This window comes from Myotis lucifugus, unplaced genomic scaffold, assembly GCF_000147115.1.
Source record: "Myotis lucifugus unplaced genomic scaffold, Myoluc2.0 scaffold_309, whole genome shotgun sequence".
NCBI classification, from domain to species: Eukaryota; Metazoa; Chordata; class Mammalia; order Chiroptera; family Vespertilionidae; genus Myotis; species Myotis lucifugus.
In genome coordinates, this window is record NW_005871357.1 from 812,593 (window position 1) to 840,532 (window position 27,940).

The window sequence follows — 27,940 nt, forward strand, 5'->3', positions numbered from 1 at the left end:
TTGTGACTTTATCTTATCGAAGGCTAGACATTTTTATAATCCTCTAAATGTACTTGTGCATTATTATGGGACACAGTTGTGTTACTTGGAAACAGTTTGATCCTTTCAGGTTTTTTATTTTAAGTCTTTTAGTTGGAACCAGAGCTACACTGAACTAGATTACTCACTCTCTAGACCCAAGGCCTTTGTATGTTCTCTGCCCAATAACCCAGGAACCCTGAGGTTTTGCAGTGTGCTTGGTGAAGGGGCACTATTCCAACACTTGTAGGTCTTTAATGACCTTTCCCCAGTTTTCCTCACACGCAAGCTCCCCCTGGTCAGTCTGCAGTTGAATAGTCAGGGAAGACCCCCACAGGACTCCAGGGCTCTTTATCGGCTCAGTTCTCTATCTCTAGTGCTCGGTCTGGAAACTCTAGGTGCCTGGGTTTCCATGGACCCTTAGCTCGCTCTCTTCAATTGAGGAACTCCGCAGCATTCTGCCTGGTTTCTCCTCCTTGCACGGAAACTCAATCAGGGCAGTAAACTGAGTTAATTGCATGGATTTCCTTATTTGTTTTCTGTCTTTCAGAGATCACTGTCTTTTGTCTGATGTCCAGTATCTTACAAAGCATTTTTTCATACATTTTGTCCATTTAATGGTTGTTTTAGGCAGAAGAGACAATTCAGTCCTCATTACTGCATCATGGCCAGCAATGGAAATGCCCATATTATTATTATTAATTATTATTATTATTATTATTATTATTTTAATGACAGTACCCTGGTGAGGCAAAATAGTCCATCATCAATTATTTTCTCAAATATGAAAAGGAGCGCATTATGTTTAGTTTTAGTTATAGTTTTCATTTCTGCAGCTTGTGTCTTGAAGGAATGAAATATATATAATTGTTTTTTCTAAATCTTATGTCCCTAGTGTCATATATGTTCTATATACTCTGACTCCTGGGGGAAACCTCTGGGAAAAAGAATAATTGGCAGGATACAATTCAATTACTCTTGAATCCTGGCCATCATTGTTTGAATTCCATCAAAACCCCATCTCCCAAACCTCACATTAATCTATTGCCTGGAGGCCAAAGGCCCTAATAACACTTGACCCAGAAAAAATAATTTTTTGAAGACATAAACATTTGATCTCTTCAATAAATTTTAATAATCAAATAATGATTTCAGCTATGTTGCTATGTTTTATTTCATATTACCCCCAATATTTTTATTTCCCTTTGAAAAGAACTTCTTGGTTACTTTTTTCTGTCAAAATGAAAGATTTAATGCTAAAGGTTAACATTTAATATAACGTTTTTGGTTTTAGATTTGGAACCCCTTCACCGAAGGAAAATTTTACTTTTTAGGACTAATATGGTTAGCGTGCATAGGATTATGAGGACTAGGTAATTGGGAAATGTTTAATTTAATTAGGGCTGAATTTGCAAATAAAAAAGAATGCTAGAAGAATATATAAGGAGAAAGAATAAGTAGGGAATAATGAAGAATCATTAATCTCTTGGTTGCTACATATCTGAAATAGCTTGTTTATTAGTAGTATTTTAGCCACATTGAGCAAAGGCTCACCTTAAGAAGACATTTGCTGGGGGAAAAAGGAATACTGTCCATGTTGAAATGACTAATGATGTTTTTACATAGCTATTAAAAAGAATAGTGTGTTGGGTATACATTCACATGTATATATATAACTTAAACATTATGTATTAGAACAACTGTGCACATACTGTATGTGACCACCGCAGAGATTACGCCGAACGTACTTGCTCCTTACTGCACACACATGGTTTGTGCTTGGCTCGTGTAGATTTCCCATTTAGTTTAAATATTAAAAATCTAGGGTTTGTTCATAATGAAATATAAAGCAAGAATAACTTATGACTATTAAGTTTTCATTTCGTAATCTTGAATGGAAATTTAAAATATCTTGCATCTTGAGCTACATTTCAGCTGCATGGTATCAGGAAGAACAATAACAACAAATGAATAAAGCAAAACAAGGGGCAGGAAAGGAGTCCACCCAAGGGAACTGCGCTCATATGTCAAAGCTTTAGACAGAGGTTGTAAAATTAGCAAATACAGAGTGAGACACTAGAGTAAAAGCTATCATTATGAAGTGCTTATTGCATACTAGAGGCCCAGTGCACAAAATTAGTGCACTCAGGTGGGAGTGGTCCCTCAGCCCGGCCTACGCCCTTGCGCAGTCCGGGAGCCCTCGGGTGATGTCCAACTAACAGCCGTTGGACATCCTTAGTGCTGCCACGGAGGCAGGAGAGGCTCCCGCCACCATCGCTGTGCTCACCAGCTGTGAGCCCGCTTCTGGCTGAGCGGTGCTTGCCCTGTGGGAGCTCACTGACCACCAGGGGGAAGCTCCTGTGTTGAGTGGGATCAGGCTGAAACTGACTCTCTGACATCCCCCGATGGGTCCCAGATTGCGAGAGGGTGCAGGCCAGGCCAAGGGACCCCACAGGTGCATGATTGGGGACAGGGAGGTCCGAGGGAGGTTGGCCAGCTGGGGAGGGATCACAGGAGGGCTCCAGGGCATGTCCAGCCCATCTCGCTCAATCCTGATCAGCCGGGCCCCAGCAGCAAGCTAACCTACCAATTGGAACATCTTCCCCCTGGTGGTCAGTGCACATTATAGCGACCGGTTGAGTGGCCTTAGCATATCATTAGCATATTGTGCTTTGATTGGTTGAACAGATGACCGGACAACCAGACACTTAGCATATTAGGCTTTTATTATATAGGATTTTCTCTCATCAATCCTCACAACCATACCTTGAGGTAGGTCCTATTATTTCCATTTTATAGATGAGAGAACTGAGTCTGAACTAATTGTCTCACCTGGTTTACTCAGATGAAAATAGCCACCTAGAATTAAATCCTGGGCCTCCTTACTTTCAAAACTTTCTCTAATGGTCACATACAGAGCAATGACTAGATGGGAGCCTGTGTGTTATTGCATGATTTGTGCTGAAGAACAGTTAAGAAAAGTTGAATAAGAAAACTTTTGGAAAGTAGGCTACTTTTTAAAATGTGTTTCTGTTTAATTTGCCTTAAATTAATTGTAGCAATGTTTATATTATTTGGATGCTGAGTCAATGCAATGTACCTGCATTGAGTATTTCATTTTCTTGCAGATGCTTGGCATTATATCCATGTAACCAGGAACTTGCATTCCCAGTTTTTGTCACCATTTAAAAACACACAAAAAGCCATATGTAATAGGAGAAATTTTCTCATGTGTTCAAAAGATAATGTTGATTGATAAGTAATTCCTCAATAATCTTATTCAGTGATCAGTCAGAATGACTAGTACACCTACCTTCTTTCTATGTAGTATAATTTTAAGCTATTAATCAATAATATAAAAGACTGAGTATAGTGCTACTGCCAAGCATTTGGAATTTGCTATGATTTCTGTCTATACATTTCCTAAACACAAAATATAATGAAGTGATTGGTAGTGATTGAAAGTAATTGGAGTCAGGGTTCTCCAGAGAAACAGAATGAAGGCATTGCCTCATGGGAGGGAAGGGCCTGCAGAACCGAAATTTGTAGGGCAGGGTGGTAGGCTGGAAACTCAGTATTGAGACAGATTTTATTTTTCCCCAGGTAATCTCAGTTTTTGCTCTCAAGGCTTTCAACTAATTGGATGAGATCCCCACAATTTCACTGGAGTCATCTCCTTTACTTAAAGTCACCTGATTGTAGATATTAACCACATGGACAAAATACCTTCATAGCAACACCTAGAGTAGCATTTGATTAAATCCCTGGGAACTATAGCCTAGCCAAGTTGACCCATAAAACTAAGCATCACACTGATACAGAACAATATTTCTCAAAGTACAGATTAAGACATTCCTAGGAGTATATAAGGAAGCTATTTAGATGTCTGAGAGTCACCAAGGTAAAGAACTGATGGTATTCATGAAAGCATTTTTTAAATCTCTTTTCAGATAGACTGATGTCCTCTTGTATTGTTTTAATCCCACAAACATTTGACTTCTCTTCTCTTTTTAGACCAAGTCTGATCCCCTCATGAGCAGCCATCTAGCTTACTCTTTTCTGCTCTCTACAAAGATACAATAAGATTTTCCTGAGATTCTGTAAAGGAAAACTAAGAATATGTCATTACATCCTTTCTCTATGGTATAAAATGCCATTGTCAAATTTTCACTGTACTAAAACTTATTAATATTGTTTTCTTATAGTTGGATTATTTGTTCAAGTCAATGTTCTTTTTTTAAAAAGAACAATTTTTTAACATCCTATGTAATAAAAGGCAAATATGCAAATCAACCAAATGGCAGAACGACCGGTTGCTTTGAAGCACACTGATCACCAGATGCTCAATGCAGGAACTTCCCCCTGGTGGTCAGTGTGCTCCCACAAGGGGAGCACTGCTCAGCCAGAAGCCGGGCTCACAGCTGGCAAGCACAGCGGCAGTGGTGGAGCCTCTCCTGCCTCTGCAGCAGTGCTAAGGGGAGCGGGCCTAAGCTGTCAGTCGGACATCCCCCGAGGCTCCCAGACTGCGAGAGGGTGCAGGCCAGGCTGAGGGACCCCCCCACCCCCCGCTTGAGTGCATGAATTTTGTGCACCAGGCCTCTAGTTAAAATATAATCTTCAGTGAAAATCCCATTATATGTACAGTATAATATTTCATTTCATCTATGAGGAGAGATAGCAGCCTATGTATCCAATTTCTTGAGTCTGAATTTTTCTATATTGATTTTCTGGTGAACTTCTTGAAGTGTTAATTGGCCAAACACTAATACTACTGACACAATTGCTATATGCAACAGTCTATCTGGAAATCATAAAGAATTGCCAGAAAATATTCCTTTAATTTTCTTTCAAAATGTCTCTGTATATTTTTAACCTATAAGGTGTTGGGGAGCACACGAGACTTGGTTGGAAAGTTTTTAAGGAGGACATTCTAAGAAAAGGGAAGTGTGCGGAGGCCGCCTGCCCTGTTTATCAGAATTCTGACTTAGGGGAGTGCCTAAGGCGGTGCTCCTAATTATTCCTTGACTTTTCCAAACAAGTCTGTGCATGAGCAGACCCTGAGTGGGGGTGGGGGGGTGGGGGGTGGGGGTTAATGGAATCCTTATGCTTAATCTTTTGGGTGTCCTTACTTAATAGGCACCACAAACACACGTGTCCTCCCAAAATTACTTACCCTGTTGATTGTATCTAAAGGATAAAATTTATCTCAAACTACTGCTACAATAAAAGCCTAACGAGGCAGGCAATCGAGGCTGCCTGGTTCCTTTAGCCAGGCTGTCCCTTAGCCCTCTCTTTCACTGCAGTGTTGTGTTAGAGTAATTCATTCATCCATCACTTGGGGTCTACTGGTCAGCCCCAGCAATAATTCATACTTATGGAAAGAGCACTAACTCTATTGATGAGGTAGACATCACTAACTGTTATTACTGCTTCATTCCGTGACTCCAGATGATTGATGCAGACTTAGTAAACAGCATTTAGAGCATCAAAGGAAAAAGGCATTTGCCAATTGGAAAATTGTCACTCCTAAAAGTAGAAATAAATTGGTCTTATTGTCACATTGAATTGATGGATAAGAATAACACGTCTTTAAGGTTATTCACTCTAATATTATGTTAACTAGTTCTCTCATTGACATTAGTTTTGATGTTTTCCAGATATGTGCCCTTGAACCCATTCTCTTTATCCAATGTTTAAAATATTTATTTATTGACTTTTTGAGAGAGGGAAAGAGGAGAGAGATAGAGAATTTGTTGTTTCAATTATTTATGCATCCATTAGTTGATTCTTGTATGTGCCCTGACCAGAGAGTGAACCCACAATTTGGCATATAAGGATGATGCTCTAATTAACTGAACTATGTGGCCAGGGCATATCCATTTTTTAAATCTAACAATCATTCAAAATATTTAGGCTTTCATTCCAATTAACTTCCTCCATTGTCTAACATTTTACTGTTTTTACCGAAGTTAAATTTCAGGATTTCATGTTCCTGATGGTCATCCATCCTGGGTTGTTCACAATATCCTGCACGTGCTCTGAGGACCCAGTGAGGTAAGGCAGTTAGTAATCATCTCTGGCATAGCCTTTTCAATCATTGGAATATTGTGGTGGAATCATTTTAAAATGAGTGTTTGCAATTTATTTATTACATCTTATAGGTCTAAATAATGTCATCACACTGTTATTGGGGGAATAAGGAGGGAAGGAAATCATCTAACATCAATATAATTTTTCAGAGGGCATTTCTCTGAGAAGGAACCAAGGAAGAAGTCTTTGTAGCCTACCTATCTTGTACCAGGAATTACTAATTAATATCCATTGCTTTCTTACTCTGCATAGCAACACTCATAGTTGGTGTTACAGGCCCATAATACCTTGCATGAAATCCCTTGGGCTAAATATGTCTCAGAATTCATAAATCTTCAAGTTTTAGGTCTGGGGTATCTCCTTGCCATCAACATTAATACTTCCTCAGTGAAATGTATGCATAACTACACAGGGTGAAGTAAGTAAAGGCTATAAATAAACTCATGTCAGTTCTGATCAGGTTTGCAGACAATGGGTTCATGTCAAGCCAGGTTTTGCTGCCAAATGAAAAAAAAATAGTAGTGGTTTTTTGGGTTTCAGAATAGTGAGTAAGGGACAGTGACCCTGTATTAAGCCAATGTTAGGAAGAGTTAATATAGGGCACCTAGAGGGGTTAATACAAGTCAGGGACACAGAATTTAAACCCAGGCCTGTCTTGATCCAGAGGCCTTTTTTGTTGTTGCTGTCACTGAATTCAATGAAAGGTTTGTGCATATATCTTCTTTAAGAATAATTAGAAACTTGGGTTCACTAAGGAACACTAAAACTATAGGCTTTCAAAGATGATCCGTCATTGAATCAGTGAATACCTTGGAACTGTTTTTCATTGTGACCACCCATCACAAAACCACCGGGAAGATCATTTTTCCACATTTTGGAATTTAAATTATATTCAATAAGAGGGAAGCTCAGATGCTTGCCTTAACTTATCTAATCTCAAATGAACCCAAGCTGCTTCCAAGAGGTTGCTTTGGCCTGAAAGATTGTTGTCAGCTTGGATTTGAGGACCCAAGGCCAATTATGTTCACGGCAATCCATACGGGCTGTTAATTAATTATAGTTTATGTTCATCACCAGTCCCATCCCACCAAGGCCTCGCTTTCTCAAGCCTCCCGGAGGGAGTAGACTATTAACTGGTATTAACTGGGCACCCTTGGCATGACAGTGCAGTGTGGCCTGGAAAACTGGCAAAAGTGCTGCAAATACTCCAGAGGCTCCTCAGCCAGAATAGGGCTTTTAGAAAAACACGATGCTATCCTGAGTACCAGATGCTGAGCGCTGAAACTTTTGGACCACGCCGTCCTTTTGTGAGAGGCCAAATGCAGTCCCCGTGTGCTGCAATCAGCCAAGACTGTCTACACTTACCACACTACCCTGAGGTGAACTTCTCCTGGTTATTCCACAAAGAAAAACAGAGTAATTCTAGTGGAATGCTTTCAACTGGAAATAAGTGGTTATTCCACAAAGAAAAACAGAGTAATTCTAGTGGAATGCTTTCAACTGGAAATAAGTGACATGTCATGACTGTCTTCTATGGAAGCTTAGGAACAGTTCATGCCTTAAGTTCTAAAAAGTGGGTTCTTAAAGAGCACTAAAATGTTTACTCCTTGGCTTCCACCCTCAGATAATGAGAAGTCTATTGTAAGATAATCCTTCATAACAAAAACTTACATATTTTCAAAGTAGATTAAGATAAAGATTTGTTGTTGTCCTTAATTTAATTGTGCTTTTATACACACACAAAATTAGAAAGATAATAGATGACATGTAAAAAGGAGTTAGATCCTTATTAATACCATCCAGTGGTTTTTTATATGTTTACACATGTCCTTTTAAAGAATTGGAAATGCATAATATGGCTTTTCCCTCTATTTTTGTTCTGATTAGTTATTCATTGAAACAATAATATTAAAACCTCAAATGTCAAAGACACAAGGACTAGATTATACAGCAGATAAGCACCACAAACTAGCAATAGTTTTGGAATAACAAGCAGGATAGTAGGGTTCTCCAAGGGAAACAGAACCAATAGCACACGGAGGCAGAGCTATCCATTAGATATTATAGGAATCAGTTAACATGGTCATGGGAACTGAGAAGTCCGCTGTCTGTAACTGGAGAACCAGGGAAGCCAGTATTCTATAATTCGGTCTGAGGCTGAAGGCCTGAGAACCAGGAGCTCCTATGTCCACAGGCATTAGAAAATGAACTTCCGAGAGCACCTTTGCTCTTCCTCTGTCTTTTGTTCTACTGCGGTCCTCAGTGGATTGGATGGTGTCCCCCATTGGTGAGGACAGGTCTTCACTCAGTCTGCTGATTCAGTTGCTAATCTCTTCTGGAAACACTCTCACAGACACACCCAGAGGTAATGTTTTACCAGCTGTCTGGGCATCCTTTAGCCCGGTCAGGCTGACACGTAAAATTAATCATCACAAGTTGAAAGAAAATAATTGGTTGGAAACTTCTCTATACAAAAGGCTTGTTGATTACAGTAGATAGGATAGAGGAGTCTGGCTTACCGTGGGGGCATGTATGTCCTGGCAAGTTAACAGCGAGCCAGTCTAGTCCTTGGGCTTGTAGGGTGAGAACTTGATCACTGTTACTTTGGCTCAACAGGAGGGGGTGTTTAAGCACCAGAAAACCTATCTATGTAAACTATTCAAACAGTCTCACTCAAAAGAAACAGAAGATATAGAGGTCAGAATGTCAATTTATTAATTTTCCAAGGGGAATTTAAAATGAGGGAATAATAGCTCTACTTGACCAATTATATTACACAATATCTTTTCCTTAATCAATGATTCTCTATAGCCCTAAATTAATTTATTCAGTTTTTCTATTACCATCAACTAACTTAAGGTTGGGCGAGACATTTTAATTCTTTGTGTATGGTTGAAACCCTTGAAATGAATCAAAGCTTTTTGTACCTAGGATTCACCAAACTCAAATTACTCTTTCAAGCTTCATTGACTCCATTGACTGGGATGCATGCCTATTGAGTGAGATGTCTGACACAATTGTCTAAGTTAAATGTAAATGATTTCTACCTTGGGCCTTTTCCTGCAGTTTAATTCAAATAAATTAGATGTATGTTTGCTGAAACTCTACTGTGCGTAGCAAATGACTCTAATCTGATGTCATTCTCCATTGCAATAGAGTGCAAAGAGTGATGAGGTCTGAATCGGAAATACTCTGTGTGTGTTAGACATGTGCTGGGGTCCAACCCCAGCGGGTCCAGGGGTCCCCAAAGGTGTGGACGGAGTCGGTGAAGAAGCAATAACACGAAGACAGCCTTCAGTTGATCAGCAGCCTAGTCAGGACCTCTAGCCAGGCTCTCCAGCCAAAGTTCTGGTCGGAGTTCTGGTTAGGAACTGATGAGGATCTGATGAGGATCTGATGTTTATTGTCTTGTTACATCCGTATTTATACCAGCCGATTTTAATCCTGTCAATTTCTATTACAAAGGTTAGGGCGTTTCTTATCTCCATTCCAGGGAGTAAAGATTATGTAGCTTAACTACCCGCCTGGCACTTAATTAAGGGGTTGTATCCCCTCCCTAACCTCAGGGGAAAATCCCCACCTGGGGAAACAACCTTTCTCAGAGAGGTGACCTTGGTTAAAACACATGGCACTAAGGAGAGCAAACATATTAAGAACAATATGCTATATACGCCAGGTCCCTTGAAACATATGCTGTGCAGATGTTTCTTTCCTGCAGCGACTGTGTCAAGCAGCAAGGATGGACCGGCTTCCGGCAGACATGGAACAAATCACTCATCTTTGAAATATATTTCTTCAGTTATGCGTTGCAGGGTTATATATGGTATATCTTACAGATTTGTTTTTTGAACCAAGTTACATGCGACAACTGCATACAGATACTTTTAAAAACATAATTACTATGTCAATGAAAGATACTGTAATAAAAGACACAGGAAGAGCTTGATCTTAGCAGTGATCTAGAAGACTTTGGGCTATGCCCCAAGTCAATTTTTTTCTGAATGTGCTGAGCCCTTCCTGGAAACGGTCATAGGGGATGAAGAATTGATCATCAGACAATATGCAGCCAGCTGTGCTCCTCAATGGGAGGTCACCTCACTAAAACAGGAGACCGAGGAATTAGACGTTCCCTCCTAATAATAAAATAAAGAGAATGAATATCTAGGAGATGATTTTCATTTCCTTGATGATAAATTCTGAGCACTGTGTTAGTTTGCTAGAGCTGCCATAACAAAATACCACAGACCGAGTGGTTCAAACAGAGATGATTTTCATTTCCTTGATGATAAATTCTGAGCACTGTGTTAGTTTGCTAGAGCTGCCATAACAAAATACCACAGACCGAGTGGTTCAAACAGATGTGTATTTTCTCACAATTCTGGAGGCTGCAAGTGCAAGGTCAAGGTGTCTGTGGGTTCAGTGCATCCTGAGGTCTCTCTCTTTGGCTTGAGGATGGCTGTCTTCTTGCTGTGTTCTCATGTGACCGTCTCTTTGTGCAGGTGCATCCTAGCGTCTCTTCCTCATCACATAAGGATACCCGGCATGTTGATTAGACCAATATGGTACTACAACCTCCTTTAAACTTAATTACCTCTTTCAAGGCCCTACCTCCAGATGCCATCACATTAGGAGTTAGAGATTCAACATGTGAAATTGATGGGAGAGCAATTCAGTTCATAGCAAGGACCTGTTTATAGCAGTGGTGATGGGAATAAAAGGATGTACAAATTGTGAGACATTTTTTGAGGTAGAAGTAAAGCATTATTTGATCAACTAAAGGTAGGAAGCACATTCTCCCTTCCTCTCTGAAATAAGTAAAAATATATATTTTTTAAAAAGTGGAAAAAATCTTAAATCAGTGAAAATTGGTGTCATACCACATGGTACTTTTAATAAGAGGAAAACATAATAATATTGTTTAAATGAAGTTTGATATGGGCTTTTTAATCTCCCCATAGAAAAATAAAACCCATATATATTTTCTAGAGGAAGATGCTCTGATTCATGTGGGGCACTGCCAATACTGCTCTTGTGGTAGCATCAGGAAAACAAACCTTCAGTGATGGCACATGACAGAGAGGACGGAGGACAGACGCAGACTGAGAATGCATTAGTGAATGTACCTGAAACATGCACGCTCGCGTAAACCAACGGCCAGTAGGTAGTTCATGTCTGTTAGAGGACTTGTAGATGATAGAGAAGAGAGATTCAGGAGATTCCAAATTTGATGAGAAACCATGGAAAAATAAAGAAAGCTTTTCCCTTGTTTACTATTGTACAGCCTACTCTAAGTGAAATCATCTATATTTTGGATAAAAGTATTCTCCCAGGGGGAAACACGTCAATACTCAGTATGCCATAACCTGGCAAAACTTTGCAATAATGAGGACTGTCATTCAAATGTAGTGCTTTTCAGATGAAAGGATCTGAAGCAGCCACAGAAGCTATTCGAAACTGTCTACAGGAAGAGCCATAGATTAAAGACTATAAACTATTAGACACCTTAAAACAGAAGAGAGAGAGGAAGAGACAGCCGGCTGATCCCAGGGACAGATAACAAGACCAGATGGGATTCCCAGCTGGAGAGCAAACTTGGGGCAGGCGGTGAGGGCCAGGCGACCATAAAACTCACTGCCAGGGAAGGAGAAGGGACGATGACTGCAGACATGCAGAAATCTCAGTCCAAAGCCCACGCTGACACATCCAAGCGCATTTTCTATCTGATTTGCTTTCTCTTCCGCTTGGTACTATGTTTGGCTTACATGTTACCGAATGTTATCTTTCCAATCCATCTAGAGAGTTCTATTTTCTGAAGATTTCCTCTGAGCCACATTTCCAGAACGCCTGCTTCTCATTAGCTGGGATAAACAGGAGTGTGTTTACAGTGTGCGCCAGACTTGACAGAATTCCCCTGTCCTCCAGGGAGGCCGGGCAGGCAATGAGCAGGCTGGAACATGGATTTCAGGGCTCAGCTGGGACATGGCAGAATGGCGTCATTAAGATAATCTTTAAAAAGCAAGCTGCCTAACTCTTTGTGACGCAAAGAGAGAGCCTTGTTTTGAATGCAATTTTAAGTGGTTCTAACATATGAAAGTCCATTTATGCCAAGCATATAGTGTGTAGTGATTATAAAATGTGTAACTTCTGTTCAGCAAATGTTGACTGCCGACTGTGGGCAATCTAGAGATTATGAAGATGTCTAAAACATTCTTAAGTAGTTCACAGTCTAGTGACTAAGCCAACTTACTGTAAAAATAAAACCCTTAGAAATCACTTTTAGTACTATAGGGGTGCTTAGAAAATAAAGTTGTCAATCACACACTGACTTCAATTGCAAATAACCACTATCCTATAAACCTGAAATAAATGTAAAATATATTGAATGTCAACTGTAATCGACAAGTAAAAAAATTATATATAGAAGTTGAAAAAAAAGTTTTAGTTCAGTCAATTACAAACAATAGATTGTTATCAGTGGAAGTAAGTAACATTATCAAAGGAACTGAGAAAGTTTACAAATACGTTGATGAAGGAGAATATTTGCACATACATTTTTACTGCTGTAAAATACTTCTCTAATGTCTTGGCTAACAAAATTGATCATCAAAAGCAAGGGAAAATCCACTCACAAGTAGGCAATCACACTATCTCCCCTTCATGGAGGTAATTTCACTATCATGATGGTCCCAAGCTACCAAGACCATAAGCACAGAGAGACTGAGAAATTCAGACAAAAGACAATAAAGGTAATTTACATGTAAGTAGTTGGGAGTGAGGTATTTAATGAAGAGACAGTAGAATCTGATTTAGAATAGCATATAGAGATCTTTTTGAATTTACACGTAACTGTGAACTGTACTACTACTATAACTGGAGTAGTATGTATAGAATATTAGAAATAAGTATGCAATGGAGTTCCTTTAAATATTGAAAAAAAATATACAAAGAATTTTTACAAAGAATATGTTTTTATTACTGACTGTTTAATATTGAGCAGAAGTCTAGTCCCCAGATATTTTCAGCAATATTCTGGGACCCCTCCGTTTCAGGTATTAAAAGATAATATTGAACTAGTTCCAAAAGAGAATATTTAATCTAAAAAGGCTATTTATTTCCCAAACAGCTCATTAATTACTTAAGACTCCATGCTATCCCTACATATCCATATGACATTTAACTTTGTTATTTTTATTGCTACAATATAAATTGAATTTTAAATCAAACAGTTATTTCTCTTTATAAAATAATTTTTTAAAAAGGAATTTACATTTACATCATATTTTTCTTGGTAATAAAATAGTAAGGTCAAGTTCAAACTTTTATAAAATATAACCTGTTTCTTGATGGCTCAATCAATTTCTCTGTGGGAGCTAAAAGACTCAAGCATTTGAGAGGATGGCAAGTGGAGTAAAAATAAACCACTGTGGCCATTTGGTGTAAAGAGAGAAATTTAGATATCTGGTGACTAGAATATTTTACACTAATTTTTATCATCATTACTTTTTCTGAGTATTGAGAAAAATATATTATGAATCTACAGCAGTAATAGAATTCTACTTCAAATAGTGACGATCGTGTCTCACTATGGAAAAGAAATCTGCAGAATGTTTTGGCCTCTGAGAGAGAAAGAAGATAGACACATGGACACGAGAAAGGAAAGGCAAACAGGCATTTGTGCCATCAGGAGCGAGCTAAACAGAGTCGGCTCAGTGAGCATGAGCTCTGCTCACCTGGAAGTCATCCAGGGTGAGTTGCTCCGAGCACTCCACTCCGGTGCTCCCTGCGGACGGTATCTGTTGGCTGAAGCTCAGCTGACCATGAACCTGAATGTAGCTTTTGAGCGTAGCTTAGAAGATGACAGGGTCCCACCCACATTGCAGAAAGGGAGGTGTTCGGGACGAGGCCCAGGCACACAGGCCTTTGTCAGGTGCAGCACTTTCATCAGAGGATGGAAAACATCTTTCACTAAAAGAGAGAAAACTTGAGGAGCCATGCTACATGACTAGCGAGTCTGGCAACTATCACCAAGAGCCGCTTTCAGGGTCCAAATGTCGTAGTTTATTATTTCCCTGCACCTAATCAACAACCAGGCCATTGGTTTACAGTCATTTTCACAGGAATATTCAAAGTTATTTCATAGTCACAGCATACCTCCAAGCTGACGCAAAGCAAAACATGAAACTCTTCCTTGAATTTTAGCTGAACAATGTTTGGATGAGCAGTTCGCTTCTCAAAAGTTATTCGCAGGAAAATGTAAACTACTCAGAAGAGGAGGCTGTGGGGGCCTCAGACCTAGAAAAAAGATGGAACTCCTAAAGCAAGGGTGGTTCTTCTTATTTATTTTAAACTAGAGGCCCGGTGCACGAAATGCATGCATGGGGCGGGGGGATGGGTGTCCCTCAGCCCAGCCTGCACCTTCTCCAATCTGCAACCCCTCAAGGGATGTCCGCCTGCCCGTTTAGGCCCACTGGGATCGGGCCTAAACGGGCAGGCGGACATCCCTCTCACAATCCAGGACTGCTGGCTCCCAACCGCTCGCCTGCCTGCCTGCCTGATTGCCCCTAATTGCTTCTGCCTGCCAGCCTGATCATTCCCTAACCACTCCCCTGCCAGCCAGGTCAATGCCTAACTGCTCCCCTGCCAGCCCGATTGCCCCTAACTGCCCTCCCCTGCCAGCCTACTCACCCCTAAATGTCCTCTCCTGCCAGCCTGGTCACCCCTACTGTCCTCCCCTGCAGGCCTCTCTGAAATCCAACTGCCTTCCCCTGCTGGCCTGGTCACCCCCAACTGCCCTCCCCTGCAGGCTTGGTCGTCCCTAACTGTTCCCCCTCAGAAGGCCTGGTTGCCACCAACTGTCCTCCCCTGCTGGCCCAGTTACCCCTAACTTCCCTCCCTTGCCAGCCTGGTACCCTCCAACTGTCCTCCCCTGCAGGCCTGGTCCCCCCCAACTGCTCTCCCCTGTAGGGCTGGTCCCCCCAACTGTCCTCCCCTGCAGGCCTGGTTACCCCCAACTGCCCTCCTCTGCTGGCCTGGTCACCCCAAACTGCCCTCCCCTGCAGGCCTGATCACCCACAACTGCCCTCCCCTGCTGGCCATCTTGTGGCGACCATCTTGTGTCCACATGGGGGTGGCCATCTTGTGTGTTGGAGTGATGGTCAATTTGCATATTGCCTCTTTATTATATAGGATATCTTTATTGATTTTCTTAGAGAGGAGGGCAAAGGGAAAGAGAAAGAGAAACACAAATGTGAGAACAGAGCATTGATCTGCTGCCTCCTGCACGTCCCATCTGGAGATGGAGCTCACAACCTCGGCATGTGCCCTGACTGGGAATTGAACTGGCATCCTTTGGTGCCCAGGACCACACCCAGCCGAGCCACACTGGCCAGGTCAAGGTCATTCTTCAAAGCAGAATAATTGTGTGTGTTTTTTAATTGAGATAGAATTCATATAAATTCATCATTTGAACCATTCTAAAGTGAACCACTTCAGTGGTTTATAGTACATTCAAAATATTGTATAACCATCCCCACTATCTAACTCCAAATAAATTTCATCCTCCCTCAAAATAACCACATGCCCAGTAAGTCGTCATTCCTCGTTCCCTTCGCCTCTGGGACCCTGGAAACCACTTCCCATTGCTTTGGAATTGCCTGTCTCTGGATGTGCTCACTCTGCGTTTCTCACATAAACAAAATCTAACAGTATGTGACCTGTTATGTCTTATACTTTGTTGTTTGTGGCTTCTTTCACTTACCACAAATTGAGAAATCAGCTGACAGCCATATGGGCACTCCCCTGTAGGTAACTAACTGCTTTTCTCTTGCTGCTTTTAAGATTCTCTCTTTTGTCTTAAACCCTTGGCATTTTAATTATGATGTGTCTTGGTGTGAGCCTCTTTGGGTTCCACTTGTTTGAGACTCCCTGCACTTCCTGAACATGTAAGTCTATTTCTCTCACCAGGTAGGGGAAGTTTTCTGTCATTACTTCATCACATAGGTTTTCAGTATCTTGCTCTCCCTCTTTTCTCCTTCTGGCACCCCCTATACTGCGAATGTTGGTACGCTTGAAGTTGTCCCAGAGCTCCTTACACTATCTTCAGATTTTTGGATTTTTTTTTTCTTTTTGCTCTTCTGATTGGGTGTTTTTGCTTCCTCATATTCCAAATTGGTTTATTTGATTCTCAGAATCCTCTACTCTACTGTTGAATCCCTGTAAATTATTCTTTATTTCAGTTAGTATATGCTTAATTTCTCACTGCTGTTTTCAAGATTCTCTCTTTGTTTGGGTTTTTGACAGTTTGAGTACATATCTTTGTTTTCCATGATTACTTCTTCAAATATCTATTCTGCCCCCCTTTCTCTCTTCTTCGGAGACTCCCATTATAACTATGCTTATATGCTTGATGGTATCTCACAGGTCTCTTATCCTCTGTTCATTTCTCTTCATTACTTTTTTTCTTTCTATTACCCAGATTAGACAATCTCAACTGACTTACCTTCAAGCTCTTGATTCTTTCATGTGCTATCTCAATCTGCTGTTGAAACCTTCTAGTGAATTTTTAATTTTAATTATTGTACTTTTTGATTCCAGAATTTGTATTTGGTTCTTTTTGTTATTGTTAATCCTCGCCTGAGGATATTTTTTCCATTTATTTTTAGAGAAATTGGAAGGGAGAAAGAGAAGAGAAACGTCTATGTGAGAGAGACACATCAATTAGTTGCCTCCTACACACACCCCAACCTGGGCCGGGAATGAACCTGTTATCCATGTATGTGCCCTTGACTGGGAAATGAACCCACCACCCTTTGGTGTGTGGGACAGTGCTCTACCATTGAGTCACACCGGCCACAGCTCTATTTGGTTCTTTTTTATAATTTCTGTCATTTAACTGCTATTCTCTATTTGGTGAAACATCAGTCTCATGATCTCCATTAGTTCTTTGGCCATGGTTTCCTTTATCTATTTGACAGATTTATTTATTTTTTGTTTTGTTTTGTTTTTTTGGTTTTTTTGTTTTTTTTTAATATATTTTATTGATTTTTTACAGAGAGGAAGGGAGAGGGATAGAGAGTTAGAAACATCGATGAGAGAGAAACATCGATCAGCTGCCTCCTGCACACCCTCTACTGAGGATGTGCCCGCAACCAAGGTACATACCCTTGACCGGAATCGAACCCGGGACCTCTCAGTCCGCAGGCCGACGCTCTAGCCACTGAGCAAAACCGGTGCTGACCTATTTGACAGATTTAAAATAAGTGACTTAAAGTCTTTATGTATTAAGTTCAACTACTGGCTTCATCAGAGCAGTTTTTATTAATTGCTCTTTTCCTGTATATTGGCCATTCTTTCTCGTTTCTTTGGATGCCTCATCTGCTTTTGTGAAAACTGGACATTTAAAATATTGTAATGTGGCAACTCTGGAAATCGGGTTCTCTCCCCTCCCCGGGGTTTGTTCTCTGCTAGTTACTGTAGTTGTTGATGCTTGTTTAGATATTTGAGCTAAATTTGTAAAGTCTGTATGTTTGTCTTATTTGGCCACTGAAGTCTCTCTTCTGTTAGCTTAGTGGTCACCAACATAAAAGTGCTTTTGTTGTTGCTTCACTCACATCCTATTATTTTGTTGTGTTTTTTAGTCAAAAAAGAATGGAGTGATTAGACAGTGTTTTTAGATCCACTCTGTGTGTGTATTAGGACATGCCTTTCACACTCCACGAGACAGTTTAACCTGGCCTTCGCCTTCACTTTCCAGAGCTGAAGGTCAGCCAGAGGTGAGAGTTTACAGCATTCTCAGGTCTCTGCTGAGAGAGGAAGCACAAAGCTCTGGACCTACGAATGGCCTTGTAGATCCCCAGGACCATGTCAGAGATTCTTAAAGTCCCTATTCCCCAAAGCGTCGCATTCCCCTGACTTGCCTCCTAAGCTCTTTGCTTAGTCTATTTTTACCTCAACTTTCATCCACTGTCCCAGGCAGCAGCAAATAATACACTTGCCTGTAAATGTTTTTGACAAACATTGTTCTTTTAGCCAGTTCTCCAGGGAACGACCATACAAGTAAAAAAATAACCAACTCCAGTTCTTTGCAAATGAGGTCCATTCTGCTCCCTTCAGTACTGGCATCTGTACCAGGAATGTGGGCTGTTATCTTCAAGGCCACTGCCAGGGTGGTGAGTAGGGAATGGGACCAGGGTAAATTAAAACACCACAACGCTCTGTGTTCTTACTAAGATTCAACGTTTTTTTTTAATTTTTAATTTAAGCATTCCACTGCTTGCTGAAAGCTATTGGTTATATTCCAGATTTCCAAGGATATTGATTCTGACAGGTTTTGCCAGGATTTTTGCAGCTTTTTAGAAAGGATCAACTTTTTAGTTTTTTACTGCACCATTTTCTCTGACATTCTCTAAGCAAAATCTCTACACATGTATAAGCCAATCAAAGGTTTATGTGAGTTATTAAAGTGTTTTGTTGTTGTTTTACTCACATCCTATTATTTTGTTTCGTTTTTTATTAGTCAAGAAAGAATGTTGAATTTTTTTGAAGCCATGCATTGCAATACTTTCATAAGTGGTTCTCTACACAGTGTCTTTGATTCACACCTTTCAATATGAGAATTTTTGGCAAATGTTTAAAGCATTTTGGTACAAAATTAAACAAAAATAAAAATACTAAATTCAAAACAGAACACACAAAGTAAGTTTCATAATGACTAAAAAAAAGTACATTGTGTTTGCACTGTACACTTGGTGCACTGTAGTTTGTGTATGTGTAGAAGTGTCTATTAATCCAAAAAGAATGATCTTTCATATACTCATGAAGGCAAGCATTTGCACTTTCTAGTAAGAATTTTCCTTTTTTGGGGGGTGGGGTAAGGGTGAAACTGGGGAAGAAACAGTCTTAAATTAAATTAACTGTATCTTGTACTCATGGCTAGATATGACCTGGTCTAGAGTTCATTCTAGAACCTGAACTTTCAAACTTTTGATTAGGGTTGGGTATATATTAAGATGCTATAGTCCAGATTGCTAGAAATAGTAAGACTCAGGTTTTGAGGAGAGGGATTCAAAGAATCTTAGAGTGGTTTTCTTTGAAGAGCTGAAGGGTCTTTCGAGAAGTTCCTCTGCAAATAATTAAACCACTGATTGGGAAAGTCCTGGGAGAGTAAAAAAAAAAAAATGCTAGTGAAGACAGCAGAATGGAAAAAGCATGTCAATGTCATCAGTAAGGAATGATCTCTGTTCCCATTGTGCACACGGAGTGTGTACATGGAGAGTTTTCATTTTCATGGAACATCGCTGATGCCCATACACGTTTAAGAAAATAGTATGTTTCCAATTTTTATTCGTGATGCATCTCTTCATATTCCCATTCCACAGGGTTGTCTTTCGATGGTGCCTGTAGATAAATACCAGTGACTGTGTCACTAAGAGTGTGGGCTTTATGAGTATTAATGCCACTCGGGGGAAGGAATTCAGAGCATGCTTTGTAGCGGTCAGCTTATCTTCACTTCTGAACACAATTACTGTGACACTGATGTATTCGAGACTATTGTGTTTGTGTCGCTAAATAGTCACTTTGAACTATGATTTTCCCTTTAAGAGACTCTCGGGCAAAAATGGGAAGTAAAGATGCCCAGGAAAAAGAGAGTTGAGTGTCTAGACCAGGGGTGGGCAAACTTTCTGACTCGAGGGCCACAATGGGTTCTTAAACTGGACCGGAGGGCCGGAACAAAAGCATGGATGGAGTGTTTGTGTGAACTAATATAAATTCAAAGTAAACATCATTACATAAAAGGGTACGGTCTTTTTTTTTTTTAGTTTTATTCATTTCAAACGGGCTGGATCCGGCCCGCGGGCCGTAGTTTGCCCACGGCTGGTCTAGACAACAAGATTAGTCTTCCTTGCTTGACCTTTACTAACAAGAATTAAGCTCAGATGTTTCGGCAGTGACAGTTTTAGAGAATTCCACTTTTTCTTTGCCTTTAAAACTGTAGGTGAAAAGACTGCAAGGATTTCTGCCCTTTCCTCATCTGTGGTTCCATTGTCTCGCTACACATATGGGAAGTGACCTAACGTGAATGTCACCGGCTGGTCCAGCACATGAACATGACCTAATCAGGCCCAGGACAAGTGCCCTAAGTTCTTTCCTAAAATGCATCCTTGTGATTACCTGCAGGTGACATTTCCTCCATGTACATACATGTGAAGAGTAAAATTTAATGGGCATTGCGAAGCAGGCACATCACATTCTCATATTTTGCCATTTAAATCGTCACAAAGCATGGGCACTGATGACAGGTACACTGTTTCTAGTTGCAGGAACATTTAGGGGCCAAAGGTCAAACTAGCCCTGCTTTTAGCAGGCCAGCAGTTGCTTTTCGAGGCAAGGTGTAGTCCTTGCTTTTGTTTAAATTCATTTTCTTTGAGATAAGACTCCATATCTTATTTTAGAATATTTATTTTAAATCAATGACAAAAATCAAATGTCCAACTTAATACTCAATCTTTTTTGGAAAGAAAAGTCATGTCCACTTATAGACGATACAGTACACCCTATAGTGTATAGTTTCCAAGCACAGAGTGTAAAATTATTCATCAATCACATGTAAAAGAACAATGGTAGATACGTGTGTCCGCCCAAAGGAACAAGCTTTTGGTGTTGACCAAGGTTGCCGACCGCCCCACTCCTTGTGTACAGGACACCTCAAGATTTACTGTGAATGAGCAAGGAAGCTCTGCAGAGGAGCATGGAGGAGATCACACTTCCATTCGGTGTGCCTTTTGAGGAAATCCCAACAGAGATTAGTAGACAAGATTTCCCAAGGGAGACCCCATCCTGCTGGAGAGGGAGCTGAAATCAGCAACAAAGCACAAGGTTAGGGGTGAGGGGATAGAGCTGTAAAGGTTAACTTCTTGATAGTGAAGACATTAGCAAGAGAGAAAATGCACCAAGAGCAAGCAGAGGCAACAACATCTGGAGAACTCAAGTAAGAGAAGAAATATGTGAGCTCAAGTGATGAGGCAGGACTGGAGATGCTGACACCAAACCACAGAGCTGATGGAATCCCCCAGCCAGCATGAATGGAGGCACGAGGCAGCTGGAAATGAGGGTGAGCTATTCTCAGTATGTCGGTGTGTCTGAGCACCTTTGATGTAAAAGATTGTGACACAGGTCTCCTTGGGGTCTATTAATAAAGAGGAAACAAAGATTATACTGACTTCCTTGTTCCTCACAATTCATAATGATTACTGCCCAGTGTATAATTCTCTTACAGATGATGTCTAATTGAATATGTCATTCCAGTTTGCAATTTTAAGAGTGTGTTTCATAGTTTTTGATTTCTAACTATTTATCTTATGCTTCAGCCACAACCACTACTTGATACCTTATGACTAAGGACTAAATTGTAACTTACCTACCAATGACCCACCTGAAATAAGACACGCATGCCATACAGAAAAATAATAAATTAGCCTATAACAGAACCAGAAAAAAAAATCAGTTGGAGAATTCAAGTAAGAGAAGAAATATGTGAGCTCAAGCGATGAGGCAGGACTGGAGATGCTGACACCAAACCACAAAGCTAATGGAATCCCCCAGCCAGCATGAATGGAGGCACGAGGCAGCTGGAAATGAGGGTGAGCTCAGAAAAAATCAATTCTGCCCAGTAAATCAGTGTGACTGGGCAGAAAAGAGAGGTTAAAGAGAGAAAGTGCAGGATTTGAGGGGCTGTGCCCCCAGCATCGCCAAGGAGCAAAGATGAGGGGCTGGCCAAGTGGAAAAGACGGGAGGCTATAGTCTGAGAGAAGCACCTGGGAAGTGGAAGACTTCAAGGGCATAACGGTTTCATCTGAATGCAAAGTCCAAGGTGTGGTCCCCGCAGAGGAGAGAAGCGGAAGGCAGGTGACGTGAGTTTGGTTGGAAGAGACCAAGGGATTGAACATGAGCATGTGAGTTGCTTGTCCACACGTATCTAATTCAGAGTTAGAATGAAAGCTGAAGCTGGGATTATGGGTAAGCAAGGTCCTTCAGCATTGGGAAGCTCCCTAAGAAATGGTACATGGCGGTGAGAAAAAGAAAGACTGCTAGATGGTGTGGAACTGACCATGGGGCATGGAATGATGGTCTAGAACTGCGTTGTCCATTCTGGTGGCCCCCAGCTTCCCGTGGCTACTGAGCACTTGGACTTCAGAGGAAGGTGCGCTGAGCTGTGTCAATAACGATGACATGCCAGGTGCTGAAGACTTTGTACAATAAAAAGGCCGTGAAATAAGCATCCAATTAATGATTTTATATTGATTTCATGTTGAAATGAAGATATTTTGGACTAGGTAAAATACGTATATTATTAAAATGAACTTCACCTGCTTCTTTTACTTTTTTGGAAGATGGTTACAAGAAAATCTAAAATTTCCTTTGTGGTCACTCATGTGGCTCAGGTTATATTTCCATGGTCAGAGCTAGTCTAGAAGCTTACAGGTTGTCAGATAATCACTCCATCCTTTCTTCCTCCTGGGTGCTGAGCCATAAAAGCCAGACCTAGTTCTGTTCATAGATTTGATTTGGAGCCTTGTGATACAGGAAAACATGAAGTTATTAAAAGTAGATGAGTGCTGGCGAGGAACTCATATTGGGACCAAGCTGCAGCCCCCCACCTGCTTCCTAGAGTCTGGGTTGGGATTACTGTGAAGCTACAATGAACACTTCTCTACCCTCCCTTTCCTGCTTCCTCATCCCTACACAGGTTCCTACTTGGATGCTTTCATACCTGGGAGGAGGGTGTCAAGCTGGGTCACACATCATGTGACAGATAATTTTATATATTAATATGATACTCTAAACTAAAAAAACTAAAGTTATAAATAATATTTATTACTACGTATACAGTTCCAGTTCAACTGGTGTAATAGAATTCATGTCTGGTTTGGGATGTCAGAAGACTTTAAGCTGCAACCTCTAATACAAACCAGTCTTTTTTAAAACATTTATTTCAGAGAGGAAGAGAGAGGGAGATAGAGATAGAAACATCAATGATGAGAGAGAATCATTGATCTGCTGCCTCCTGCATGCCTCCCACTGGAGATGGAGCCTGAAATGCTGACAGGGAATTGAACCTTGACCTCCTGGTTCATAGGTGAAAGGTCAACCACTGAGCCACACTGGCTGGGCCAAACCACTCTTTTAAAACAACTCCCCCAATTATGAGTCATGCCTCACATTCACAGAGGATAGAGCATCCCCCCTTTCAACCACACCAATGTGATTTTTCTTCACACATCCGCTTCCATACTACAAACTAAAGCATGGCTCTACAAAGAATAGCTTCATAGAACATGTCCTCTGACGCAGACACCTTTTTCTGTGTGGCGACGTATCTTTAGAGGTAAGTACTGACAACAGAAGGCACACGAAAACCTACGGTGACAGGTACCATCAGTTTAAGAGCCGGCCAAGGAGGACAAGGAAGCAAGGAGAAAACAACGGTCGTGAAACAATAGGAAGCGAACCGAGGAGAAGCCTGGCCAATCCTCCATGATTGGCTTCTCGCTGCTCGAGGTGGGTCAGATACTTGGCAGGGAGCTTTATAGCCCCAGAGAAAAGAGGAAACACGGTCCAATGAAATATTCATAATGACCATAAGATCAGAATAAACCAGTTACCTTGGCAAACTATGTGTTTTCCTAGCAGCAAGCCTGGAGAATGATCCCTGCTGTGGTTCTTTCAAAGGAACGGACTACGTGATATTGTTTATTGATTCCGAGAGGAATTTCGTTTTTAAAAATCTGTAATGGAATATCTACATCCCTGAGCACACACGCGCGCACACACAGTCCCCTCAATCACTCTTTTTGTTGCCCTTACACAAATAATTCTCCAATGGTTTGATTTCCCGGACCCATGTTAAAGTGGCGTCGGCCTTATCATGCTTTGCCCATTAAAAATTAACTCTCCAGACTAACTTTTCAGCACCCTGGTCTCTCTAAGTAACTAATCTGATAACCTGAGCATTTCCCGGAAGCAGTACGTGATAAGGGGTTAATGAGTGACCTTTCTGGAGAACTGGATTAACTTAACGGCTTCTGGTTATGTGTCAAGCTTTGCTTTAATGGAGCAAAAACTGTTTTTCTCTATTTTGCAAAGTGGGCCCCTGATGTCTCAGATGCACAGAAGAGCTGCCCACGTGAAGGGTTGGGGGTCTGGAGTCCAGCCAGCCTTCGCTCTGCCTTTGACCTTCGCCCTCTGCAAGGACCCTCAGCCACACCCCAGCATTTATAGAGTGTTGGTTCAACACCGCCCCCTTAAGCAAAAGGGATGACAAACTCCTACAGAGGCAGTGGGGACGCATGAAGACTTAACCCCTCAGAGATCCCCACCTCGAGGGGTGCCCCCTGCCTCTGACCAGAAGCGCCCCTAACCTCCATGTTGATAAGGTGTCCCAGAAGCGGGAAGTGAACGGGGGCTCTGGGAGCTGTGGTGTTGGGTAGGGTGTACGAGGACTGCGGAGGGGAACGGGGTGCCTGCAGTGCAACAGGGGCAGGGAAGTGAACTTGAAGGACACGGGTGATTCTCTACGGGCCGAGTTTAAGAAACAGACAACGGGGCATGAAACACCTGGGGAACCAGGTTAAGATGCAGAGTCAGACTGAGTGGGTCTGGGTTGGGGCACGGGATCCCAAACCTCTTAACTAGCTCCTCCATGATGATCAGGCTGTTGGTTGGAGGACTCCCCTTTGGATAGCAAAGCTCTAAGGCACCTCCTAGTAAATGTGACCTGGGGGAAAGAAATTCACTGAAACATACTTTTACCCGACGGTCCAGAGATACCATTCCTTAGTATTTACCCAAAGGAATTATAAAATGCTATCCACGCAAAAAAAAAGCAGCACACGCAGTTTATAGCTGTTTTATTCATAATTGCCAACATTTGGAGGTAACTAATGGGTAAGTAAGCTGTGGCCCACCCACCCAGATAATGGGATATTATTCAGCACTAAAAAGTAATGAGCTAAAAGCCAGGAAGACATGGAGAAAATTTAATGCAGGTTAGTAAGTGAAAGAAGCCAATCTGAAAAGGCTGCATACTGTATGATTCCTACTAGATGGCAATTCTGAAGAAAAAAAAAAAAAAGCAAAACTATGGAAACAGAAAAATGTCATTGGTTTCCAGGGGTGGGGCGAGGTGGAGGCTGAGCAGGAAGAGCAGAGGATTTTTAGGGCAGTGAGGCTAATCTGTACGGTGCCGTAATGGGTGGGTCCATGTCATTACACATTTGTCCAAATCCATGGAACGTACACCACCAAGAGGGAGCCCTAAGGTAAGCGATGGACACGGAGTGATTATGATGTGTCACTGCAGGTCCATCCTTGGTGAAAAATGTACCACTCTGATGAGTGATGCTGATAATGCGGGAGGCAATGCATATGTGGAGACAGGGGTTGATGGGAAATCTCTGAACCGTTCTTTGTTTTTGTTGTAAGGCTCAATTGCTCCCCACCTCAATAGTCTTTTTTTTTTTCCCCCTTAAAGCAGAAATTCATTGAAGACTACTTCAATCCACACAGGTAGGACCAAAGATGCTCAGAATTTCCTGGAATGAAGGTTTAGGTTATGAAGCCTGATCAGCTGGGATGCTGAGGGCAAAGCAAACAGGAGACACGGAGAGAAGGAGGAAGTTCACAAATAAGGAGCATGAGACACAATTTGTTGCAGAAATGATGACCCATTGATTTTTTTTTCTGGTTCTGTTATAGGCTAATTTATTATTTTTTTTCTTATGGCATGCGTGTCTTATTTCAGGTGGGTCATTGGTAGGTAAGTTACAATTTAGTCCTTAGTCATAAGGTATCAAGTAGTGGTTGTGGCTGAAGCATAAGATAAACAGTTAGAAATAAAAAACTATGAAACACACTCTTAAATTTGCAAACTGGAATGACATATTCAATTAGACATCATCTGTAAGAGAATTATACACTGGGCAGTAATCATTATGAATTGTGAGGATCAAGGAAGTCAGTATAATCTAATTCACTTCCATAATTAAAGGAAATACCCAGAGGACTTGAACAACAGTGATAAATTCAATACTTCTTGACACAACCATTCACAAAGCTTATATTTCTGTACCATATACTAGTCTCTGTTAAATGGAAAAAGGGTAATAGAAACAGTTTACTCCAGAACTTTCCCAAGGGTCAGCTTAGCTTTATTAAATATTGGGTGAAGTACAGGTGAATTTGTATATAATGTGTATGTGGCCTATTCTGGAATATCTCAACATAATTTTGGATAGTTCATCCTTAGGTTATTAACTTAGCTTTTTTTGTTGTTGTTATTGTTGAGAATTTTACCTCAACTCCCCAGAAACGAAACAGCTGAAACAAAATAGAAAAATGCCTGGGCCCATAGAAGGAATTTAGGGGCTAAAAGGGCCATTAAAGTTCCCTTGTGTTAGTTTTGAGAATACCTTTCTCATGATCTAATTACTGAATGGTGTTAAAAAGTCTGAGATTGTCATTGTTTATATGTTCTCCTGTCTTTTAATTATATAAAATATCATACATATACAAAATCAATAGAATAGAAAGAATCTCCACCTATCATTACTCAGTTTCAATAATTGTAAAAATCTGCCATTCTTATAAAGGTTTTATAAAATGCATTTTTTATAATTTCCAAATATTTTGGACTTTTCTACTTTTTAAAAAAGATATCAATTGTTAATGATTTCTAATCTAATTTCATTATGATGAAAAAACACACTCTATAAGATTTCAATATTTGAAAATGTATGTATTGAGACACAAAATAAATTAGGGTTCCAGGCTATGGTCTATCTTAGTAAATGTTCCATGTTTATTTAAAAAAAAAGTTCATATAGATATAGATATCAACATGGTTAATAGGGTCAATTACCCAGCATGTTTGGTGGTGTCATTCACATCTTGTATGTCCTTATTCATTATTTTTATCTAATTGTTATACTGAAAAGGGGGTGTTGGAGCCTTCCACAGTAACTGTGGATGTGTCTGTTTTTATTTTGGCCAGTCATTTTTTCTGTCATGTATTTTGAAGCTGCTTTTATAATCATACATATTTATAACTTTTCTGTTTTCCTGATGCACTGATACTTTTACCATTTTCAATGTCCTCTTTGCCTTTGGTAAACTTGCTGTCTAGGAGTGGCTTTTCCCCAACATATAAACCAGCCATTCCAGCTTTCTTATTAGTAGAGTCTGCATGGTATACCTTTTCCCAAACTCTAACTTTCAACTGTTTGTGTCTTTGTAATTAAAGTATCTCTCTTATAGAAAACACATAGTTGAGTCTTACTTTTTTTTAGAGGTAAAGAAGAACATTTTAAAATGATAAGAAATTCATCTATTATGAAAGAAATAATAAATATTAAGTGAAAATAAAAGAAATGGGAAATATAAAAAACAATTAAGAAAATCAACAAAAGAATCATAGCCTTTGAGAATATCACAAAATTGACAAACTTTTAGCTAGACTGAGGAAGAAAAAAATCAAAGCAGTTAAAACCTGGAAGTAAAGAGGGAACTTCCATCACTACTCACCGTACAAAATAGAAGAGATAATAAAGGGAACGTTATCTGTCTTGTAAGCCCTACCTCTGGCCTTCCTCAGGGGCATTCCCACTGATGGCTTTTTTTTTTTTTTTCTGTGTATGGGCCATACTCTACTGTTTCTCCACATGTCTCATAATTTTTTGTTGAAAACTAAACTTTTTTTGGGGTGGCAGGGGGCGGTGGTCTTACTTTTTTAATCAACCTGAAAATCTTTGCCTTTTAATTGGCGTGTTTAGTCATTTAT